Source organism: Tupaia chinensis, unplaced genomic scaffold, assembly GCF_000334495.1.
Source record: "Tupaia chinensis unplaced genomic scaffold, TupChi_1.0 Scaffold000047_1, whole genome shotgun sequence".
In the NCBI taxonomy this organism is placed as follows: Eukaryota; Metazoa; Chordata; class Mammalia; order Scandentia; family Tupaiidae; genus Tupaia; species Tupaia belangeri.
Window position 1 is genome coordinate 6268351 of NW_006159505.1, and position 10175 is coordinate 6278525.

Below are 10175 nucleotides of genomic sequence, written 5' to 3' on the forward strand. Positions count from 1 at the left end.
TTTTGAGAGATTTTCGCTATAGGGCACGTGCGCTCACCAGACAGACAGAGAGAGACATACAGACAGAAAGCGAGAAATCACCCCCCAGGGGGTATGGTCACGCTGCAATCCCTTCTCCTCCATTCTTCTCTTGGGATCTTGGGCACGCACGCACACGCGCCCGGCATGAGTTTTAAGCCACCAGGTCTGGGACGTGAACCGTGGTCGACTACGTGGGAGTCCAGCGACACAGCCATTACGCTAACTGCTGGTTCCCCTTTCCTGCTGCCTTTGACTGAGCAGCCCAAGGTCTCAGGCTGGGTAGCAGTGCTCCCAGATCTTGTTTTGAAGTGACTCCTTCCTGCCTGCTATGTGCCCAGGGAAGGCCTTCAGGTCCCCCACATCCTACACCCTAACCCACTCCATTCTGTCAGCTAGAGAGACCCTTAAGGCAAGTCCAGGTGCTGTTCTGCTGAGTGTGTCCCCCCCCACCCCCGTCTATTACCCAGCAAAGTTATGTGTGGGGGGGAGCGCGGGGTACTGAGGCTTTAGGAGCTCCATCCAGGTGGTAGAGGGCTCTAAAGAAACTGCCTGTTCACCTCCATGGGTGTCTGAGACCAGTAGAGTCTTGGGGCATAAGATTCCATGCCCTAGTCCCAAGTTGGCCTCAGGCAAATCCACTCTTGGGCGTAATGTCTCTAACAACTTCCCTGGACAAGGAAATGTGCCATCAGGACTCCCTGGGTCAGGGTGATATGGTGTCCGACAAGGGAGGGAAGGAAGACTGTGGAAATGCAGGGGTTGATTGATAAATGGGCCACTGGTTGAATAGGTGGATGCGTGAATGAGTGGGTGGGTAAATGATGGATGGACAGGTAGGTGTGCACAGAGAGAGTGAGATATGATGGATAGACAGACAGTGGCTCACAGAGGATGACAGAAATGACAGACACCACAGACACACAGCTGGGTGGGTGTACAGATGAAGTGGCACTCAGGGGAAGAGTGGCTACCACTCAGCACCATTCCAGTGCTTTCCACGTGTGCCGCATTTAGTCCCCATCAGCCCTCGGAGGACGTGCTGTTATCACTCTGTCTCAGAGGAGGAATGCAAGGTGCAGAAAGCTTGCCCACCTTGCCCACTGTCACATGGCTTTAGGAGACCCTGGCACCAATGTCTTCAGGTACTGTGCTGGGATCTGCAGAAATGCGGGGTCGCACTGGCCCCTGGAGGTCAGATTGACTCACAGATAAGGGATGAGGTGGGGCCCACGGGTGAACCAGAAGCCAAGACAAACGTACAGACACAGAGGTAGACCAGAGCCGGCAGACCCACAGAGATTCTGGAGCACAGGAGGATTCTCAGGGCCACAGAGAAGTCGAGAAGGCTTGGGGCACACAGAGCAAGACCCGGATGGTTCTTTGTCCAGGATGTCAGGCATGTCGGGCCGATGCCCACACCCCTGCTGTCCAACTCTGCCCACAACCGGACTGGAGAGGGCTGTCTGAGAATAACCATGGCAGGGTCACCGACAGTCAGCCAAGCTGGCCAGAGGCAGGTGCTAGGTGTCATCATGAGAGGTGGCTCCAAGGCATGAAGTCACTGAGGCCAGCAGCAAAGCGTGCGTACTGCCATCCCTCCCAGCCTGGCAGCCACAGACCTGAGGACCCTGTAGGGCAGGCAGGGCCTAAGTTAGAGCCCCATACTTCCACTGTAGCCTTGGGCTTGGTCCCCTTGTGTCTCCTAGGGAGGACAGGCGGTGCTGTGGGATAGGCCTGCTCTGTCTCTGGGAGGCCCTTTACTGAAGGCCAGGGTCAGCCTAAGAGTCCCTTGCTCACCAGCCCTTCATGGATCAGGTCTAGGAGAGGGAGGTCAAAGGGTTACAGGAGACGACCTGGGGGGTGCGCTAAGTGAGAGAGGCAGTGTGTCTCAGGGGTGGTAGGTCCCAGGCTCTGTGTCCCCTCAGAGGCCCTGCATCCTCCCCTAAGCACCACGTCTTTCCACGCCATCATCCCCAGTCAGAAGCTGATCCTGCAAAGGCAGTGGAGGCCCAAGGCCGAAGTGTTGCCAGACTCAGGGTGGAGAGGCAGCAAGCCTTCAATCTCTACGCGTCATGGTGGTCAGGTGAGAAGCAGGCAGGAAGCTGGGCCAGCGTGGAAGCTGTGGGGCTGGGCAGAGGGGCCTGGAGGAGGAGTGGCCCTCTCCTGCTAGACAAGGCTAGATTTGCTTCTGGGCCAGGTGCTGGCCATCGCTAACTCCAACGTGCCACGTTGGAACCAAGAGCTGTGGCCAGTGGTAAACCCTGGGCTCCAGCCCAGCACTGCTTGAAAAAACTGGGCAGTCTAGCCTACACCTGCTTGCACCCTCACTGCCAGCTGTCTGCTCACAGGGCTGGGCACCACTTTATGTGTCTCTGTGCAAATGGTCCGGCTGGGTAGTGCAGGGTGCACGAGAGGTGGTGGTCGCTGTGGAACCAAGACTTGGTCCTCCCATGGCAGAGATTCTGAGACACACTGGCCTGCTGAAGGCTTCAGCAAGAAGGCAGCCCAAAGGGTCAGAGAGAGAATGTGTGTGTGTGCGCATACATATCTGTGTGCTTGCAAGTGCACACGTGTGCATGTACCCACACACAGAAGAGAGGAATCGCCTGTACTTCCTGGGAGGAGCCAGCAAGATGCATGGCAGGTGCCTCATCTCCTGTGTCGTTCCTTCTTATCTTCATCCTCACATGCTCGGCGACCTGGCTCTGTGGATTCCCCACCTCAGCCTTCCTCCCCGCCCTGCCACCTCCCCTCCAGCCTGAACCACACCTCTGTCCTCCTCCCCCCCAAGCCTTCTACCCACTCCCCTCTGTCACTTCCATCTCAGGATGCCACCCTGCTTTCCCGAGGGACTGGGGCTGTCACTGTCAGAAAGAGACTCATTTCTCCATCCACCTTTGAGCGATGGCTTTTCCACTGGGCCGAGCATGTGCATCCGCTGACTCCACACCACAGCCAGCCCCTGGCCTGGCCTGGCCTGGGCACTGTGCGATGCTGCTGTGCTTCCTGGGAGCTCTTCTCCTCTACCAACCGTCTGGGTGACTTCAGCCGTAGCCTTTGATGTCTCAATGTCAAGGACTTACAGTGATCTTCTGAGTTGGGGGCTTAGAGGAAGATGTGAGGTTAGGAAACTAAAGCTCCTTCCAAGATAATCCTAGGGTTCTAGCAAGCCCTGCCTGGAATTTGTTTGGGGGAAGAAAAAGGTCCAGAATGGAGAGATGTTCAGAAGGGGCCCCAGTTTGGAAGCTTCTGCATAGACCAGGCCCCCAGGACAGTGAGTTATATCCAGACAGTCAGTGCCTGTGGGGAGAAGCCCTGGAAGGAGAGCTCTGCACAGTCAGGGGTCCCAGGACAGGCCCCTTAAGGGGAGGAGGGTCCAGCTGTGGCCTGCACTGGAGGGGCCCAGCTACAGGCCTGTGGCCTGTGTACAGAAGGGGGCGCCCACACGCCTGCCAAGGAAGGCCAGGGCTGGGCGGGGCGAAGGTGGAGCCAGGCTGGGCTGGGCAGGGAGGGAGCAGGGGTCGGCGGGAGCGGAGGTCAGCAGCTTCCAGGAGCGGCCAGCGGACAGCAGGGGGAGCTTGGAACCTGGCTGTTCCTGCCCTGCCCCAGCCACCTACTGCTGCTGGGATCAGGCCTCCCGGGTCAGCAGCTGCCCTTGGGGATGACTACCTAGGAGGCTGAAAAAGACCCTAGGACATACACGGGGACTGGTCCTAGGTTACCTGGCTTTCAATTCTGGGGGCTCAGGCTCATCACCTGTGGACAAGCAGGGCTGGAGGGGGGGCAGGCATGCCTCATAGATGCACCAAACCTGAGTGAGGTACTGACAGGGAGAGGGGCAGACCTCAGAGATGCTGGACCCTATGGGCAAGACCAAGGCCCTCTTTAGAACTGTAAGGAGGATCCTCTCACTGAGATGAGGAATAGGGGACCTGTGGGTGGCCTAAGCATCTTCCACATCGTCTGTTCTTGGAGCCCAGCAGCCACTTCGCTCTGAGGCTTCACAATCCTTGCCTGCTTGGCGTCAGCACACAGCAGGACCTGGACACCATGGGGGAGCCTGCAGAGCAGAGCCCCTGCAAGGCAGGGTCAGCACTCAGTGGGGCTCACTTTGTCTCCAACAAAGTGAGTCCCTGTGCAATGGGGTCAGTTCACAATAGGGTCCCTACCCAGAAGGGCCCCTACACAGAGAGCTAACGGGGCTTTGGTTTAGCCTGCCCTGCCAAACCACAAGAAAGCTTTGGCCTCCCCCACAAGACCCCCGACCTATTTGAAAGAGGCACCTTGCCAGAGACCCAGGTGGAGTCAGAAAGTCGAACTGCCTGTGGGTCTGCCCCCACCCTGGGGAGTCTAGAAGGGCTGCAGTGGTGGGGAACAGGACTCAAGGTTCAAGTGGGCAGTCAGGGCAAGGGTGAGAGGAGCCAGCACCAGGACCAGGGCACAGGCAAGCTCAGGGCCCACAGAGAGCGAGGTGGGCCAGGACAGCAAAGGAAGAAGAGGTAGTGAAGAGGGGTGTCTCCAGCTTGGGGATCTAGACCTCCAGATCCTAGAAGAGACTCACAGGGTAGGGGTCAAAGATGCCCCGGAGAACACAATCCAGCTCACACCCAGAAAGCCCACACCAGGGTTTCCCGCCTTAGAGAGCCCAAACAATCCCCACCCCGTGGACAATAGACAGCCCCAGAAAACCTGGACACCCCATACCTACTTAGAGAGCAATGACAACCTTGAAAACCTTGATGACCCTCCCCTATTGCCCAGAGAGCCCAGAGTCCCTTCACCCCCGAGAACATGGGTCAGTCCCCCTCTTATACCCAAGTCTCTCACTTGGGGTCTCTGGGGGGGTTCAGCTCCTCACTCACATGGACTGTGCTCCCCTGTACATTCTGACCTCCCCAGGGCACACTTCCAAGAGATGAGACCTGTTGTGGACGGTGGGTGCAGGAGCCAGAGGCCCACCTCCTGATGGGCCCTCACACCCTGAGAGTCCCTCTCAGAATGGGAGTAGGGGACATGGGTCTGCAGCACCCACTAGTGGTGTCCCCACTATCCACCTCTGCCCCCACCTGCTGGCCTGGGACCCTGGCCTAAGCTGATGCTGACAAGGCAGACAGTCAGGTTGCCCCCACTGTGGCCAGCCTGAGCAGCAGTGGGGGAGTGGCTGGGGCAGCCTGGCAGGAAATGGCAGCTGTGGTGGAAGGGTCTGGAACATTCTCCCCTACCCTGGGAACACAGCCACACCTGTGGCAGCCAGTCCAGGGCATACCACTGTCATGGGGCTGGGCTCTTGCACACTAGTGTCCCCTTGGCTTGAAGACTGCATATAGGAAAGGTTTTGACTGCATGGCCCAGGCGATGGTCCCCGCTTTCCCCTGCACGGCCCCCTCCCCTCAGTCAGTCCCCCACTTGTGCTAGCACGAGCAGTGCTGGGGTTTGCGTTGGCTTCCCGCCAAACCCCGGAATGTGCCTGCTGGCTGCACGGCAGCTGTTCCTGGAACAGGGGCAACAATGCACAGACTGTCTCTGAGACGTGGGCGGACAGGGTGCCGCCTGCCCAGAGCCACGCATGAATAGGGGCACAGAGGCCGAGACAAGGATGAATGGTCTCACACAGGCCGCGACACCGATGAATGGGCCTGGGGTATCCAAAGACGCAGTGGAACTTGGAACTGGTGCCTGGGGGCCTCAACCTGGGCTGGGGTGAGGTATGGGCCGCCAACGGCCAAGAGCACACACTACTGGGAGACCCCAATGAATGGGGGACAGAGTGCCCGACACAGAGACTCACAGTACACAGGACTCCAGAATGCAGGAATGGGGCACGAGTTACAGTACCCCAGTTCCAGGTGAGCATCCAGGTAGTCACAGCCAGAGGATGTATGTCCCAGGAACTTGGATCCCCGAGGTGCCATGCACGCAGCTATTCCTAGTCATGGGGACTGTTAGACTAGATTCTTGGACGAGTGGGGTTCATAGTCCTCAGATGCTCCTGGGACTCTGAGGAGGAGCATAGAACTCCCAGAGGTCAGAAGATGAATGGCAGCCTGCCTGGTGCCACGCTCGAAAAGGAGACAGAGATACTAGAACAGGGTGAATGTGGGTTCACGCCGGCCCTGATGCCCACCAATGAGTGGCCTGCAGGCATCCAAAGACAAAGCGGAACTTGGAACTGGCACTCAGGGGCCCTGACCCAGACGGGGACCTATGTGACAGGTGGGCAGTGTGGGCTAGACTGCCAAAGACCCGATGAAGGGGACAAGCTGTCCAATTACTGGGGAGCTGCAGGAGGAATGGGGCTGCACATCACTCCCACTCAGAGGTGTGGGGACACTGGCACCCAGGTGCCTGGGGTGGACTTCACCGTGACCCTGGCGCTGGGCTGCAGAGTGCCCCTTGTCTTGACAGCCAAAGTCCTTGTTGCTTAGGCTTTCCAAGCTGGGGGGTCCAGGCTGCCCAGGGACTCATAAAACCAAGTGGCAGAACCTGAGTCTGAACGACAGGGTGCAGGGGACCTGGGTCTTCTAGTGAAGAGAGTCCAGGCTGCACCTAGACAAGAGGGTGGGGCGAGTGCCTAGTCCACGCAGTCAGAGCAAGGCCTGCACCAGACACCTGGGTGACTGAGGGCTGGACTCGGTCCACCCTGAGGTGACCAGGTGCACCTCTGCAGACAGAGCCAAAGCTGCCCAGCCTCTCTGAGGACTTGGGGTACCCATCACCCGGAAATTTGGATTGTGAGGATACCAGCTACACTCAGCGGGAAAAATAGGTGACAGCCAGGTTTCGAAGGGTTGGGCTCCCAGAACTCAGATATTCTGAGGTCTGGAGTACAGAGTGCCCAGACACTCGGGGTTCCGGGGCCCAGGTAGCTGGGCTACTAAGACAAATGGCTACCAGGTTCCCAGGATCTAAGTCATCCAGATATCTCAGTGAGTGGCATTTAGGCTACAGAGACACCAAGAGGGAGGATGACACAAGCTACCATGGTTCTCCCAGGAATGCAGTGTAGGCTCCAGAGCCCCCAGACAGTCCGCGAGCACTTGGGAAGAGATCCTAAGGTGATTGTGGATGGTCAGCCCAGTTCTTTAGCAGGGTGGGATTTAGAATGCAGATTCTCACCCTAATGAGACCCAGACACTCAGACTCATGGGACACAGAGACACTCAGACTTTGGGGTACAGAGACTCAAATACTCAAACTAATGAGGTATAGAGATTTAGACACTGAGACAAAGCAGAGACCCAGACACTCAAAGTAATGTGGTACAACCCTCAGATCATCAGAATAATGCCAGACTGACCCCTGACACTGAGATGGTGGGCCCTCAGGGTACTGGTGTGTAGGGACTCAGACTATCAGGGTCCAGGGTTCCAGGATGAATGGGGTGGGGGCTCCAGTCTGCAGGGACAGAGTGGGCACAGAGGCAGCATCTGACATATGGGCCGCGCGAACTGGGCCCGGGCCCAGCACAGGAATGAACCGCACCTAGAGAGCGGAGACAAGGATGAATGGGACGCTCACAGCAGTGAGATGGGCAGAGCACAGGCATCCAAACCGCAGGAACGAGGCACCAGCCCCCGGGTTGGGCCTGGCACACAAGCCTCAGTGTGGAGTGTCAATGGGGGATTCAGAGGGCCAGCAAATGGGGTACAGGCTGTCCAGACACCTTGAAGACAGTAGAACAGGTCAACAAATTTGGGTGCGTGCTAGTGAGGGAAGGCTGCTCAGGCGTTCAGGTGGTCAGGGTGCAGCCCAGGTATTCTCAGGAGTGGGGTAAAGACGCTGAGGCCAGGGGTGCCCCGATGCACAGAGACACTGAGACAAGGTGGGTGGGGCCCTTGCAAAGCTGGAGAGTAATGAGGCTTGCCCCTGGAGTTCCCAAGGCCCTTGGGAGATGTAATCAGTGGGGGTGGTGTCACAGAGAACCCTGTCTTCTGTCATGGGGAGCCTGCAGCACTAGCCAGTCACTGGGTGAGTTACACATTAGCAATGATGCTTGTGCCCCCGGATTTCCAGGTGAGTGGGGTAGCCACCCAGACACTCTGAGGAGTGGAGTTTGCAACCCCGAAAAACCAGACACAGATTCTCAGAAAGAGCTAGCACCACTCAGTGATGCTATATTGGGGAGTGGGCTGCAGGTCCTGAAATTCCAGCGATGAGATGCAACCACCCCAGATGTTTGGATGGTGGAGTACAAAATGTACAGATGTGTAGGAACGGGTACGGTTCCCCTGGATGCTCAGGCAATGGGGTCTGTTACAGGGCTCAGTCTCCAGACACTCAGATGAAGTGGTACGGCCTCCTGAAATGCTTAGATAATAGGATACAGCTCCTCAAGATGCTTAGGTGATGGGGTCCAGCCTCCCCAAATACTAAGGCAATGGGGGTAGCCTCCACAGATGCTCAGGTAACAGTTTGCAGCCTCCCTGGATGCTTCGGTGAGGGGGGACAGGTTTGTCCAGATTCTTGAATGTCGGGGTGCATACTCCCCACACAAAGAGGGCATTGGCAGTCTGAATAAAGATGGGTGGAGCATGTACAGGCTAAGACAGTGACAGGGCACAGCCTACCCCAACAGAGGACCGTGGCAAACTGAACACTCACCCTCAGCCATCCTGGGGCCAGCTAAATGGGGTGCCCTAGCTGAAGGGGCACCCCGGCCAGATGGGGTGCAGCTGCTGGGGTCAGCCAGGGCAGAGAGTCCACGTGGTGATCCAGCACGTCTCTCACTCCCGTGCCAGCAGCTCACGGCTCCCCACAGCCAGCGTCTGCCATGTGTTTCAACCTCAAACATTCCCCAGGCGACCTCAGAGGAAGCACCCCCGGCCAGGAGCCCCGCCAGGGTCTCTCTGGGGCTGTTGGCTGCCAAGCCGCCGAGTCAGGGGCCGCGGGGCTGGCCGCGTAGAGACCCAGACACTCAAAGTAATGTGGTACAACCCTCAGATCATCAGAATAATGCCAGACTGACCCCTGACACTGAGATGGTGGGCCCTCAGGGTACTGGTGTGTAGGGACTCAGACTATCAGGGTCCAGGGTTCCAGGATGAATGGGGTGGGGGCTCCAGTCTGCAGGGACAGAGTGGGCACAGAGGCAGCATCTGACATATGGGCCGCGCGAACTGGGCCCGGGCCCAGCACAGGAATGAACCGCACCTAGAGAGCGGAGACAAGGATGAATGGGACGCTCACAGCAGTGAGATGGGCAGAGCACAGGCATCCAAACCGCAGGAACGAGGCACCAGCCCCCGGGTTGGGCCTGGCACACAAGCCTCAGTGTGGAGTGTCAATGGGGGATTCAGAGGGCCAGCAAATGGGGTACAGGCTGTCCAGACACCTTGAAGACAGTAGAACAGGTCAACAAATTTGGGTGCGTGCTAGTGAGGGAAGGCTGCTCAGGCGTTCAGGTGGTCAGGGTGCAGCCCAGGTATTCTCAGGAGTGGGGTAAAGACGCTGAGGCCAGGGGTGCCCCGATGCACAGAGACACTGAGACAAGGTGGGTGGGGCCCTTGCAAAGCTGGAGAGTAATGAGGCTTGCCCCTGGAGTTCCCAAGGCCCTTGGGAGATGTAATCAGTGGGGGTGGTGTCACAGAGAACCCTGTCTTCTGTCATGGGGAGCCTGCAGCACTAGCCAGTCACTGGGTGAGTTACACATTAGCAATGATGCTTGTGCCCCCGGATTTCCAGGTGAGTGGGGTAGCCACCCAGACACTCTGAGGAGTGGAGTTTGCAACCCCGAAAAACCAGACACAGATTCTCAGAAAGAGCTAGCACCACTCAGTGATGCTATATTGGGGAGTGGGCTGCAGGTCCTGAAATTCCAGCGATGAGATGCAACCACCCCAGATGTTTGGATGGTGGAGTACAAAATGTACAGATGTGTAGGAACGGGTACGGTTCCCCTGGATGCTCAGGCAATGGGGTCTGTTACAGGGCTCAGTCTCCAGACACTCAGATGAAGTGGTACGGCCTCCTGAAATGCTTAGATAATAGGATACAGCTCCTCAAGATGCTTAGGTGATGGGGTCCAGCCTCCCCAAATACTAAGGCAATGGGGGTAGCCTCCACAGATGCTCAGGTAACAGTTTGCAGCCTCCCTGGATGCTTCGGTGAGGGGGGACAGGTTTGGCCAGATTCTTGAATGTCCGGGGGCATACTCC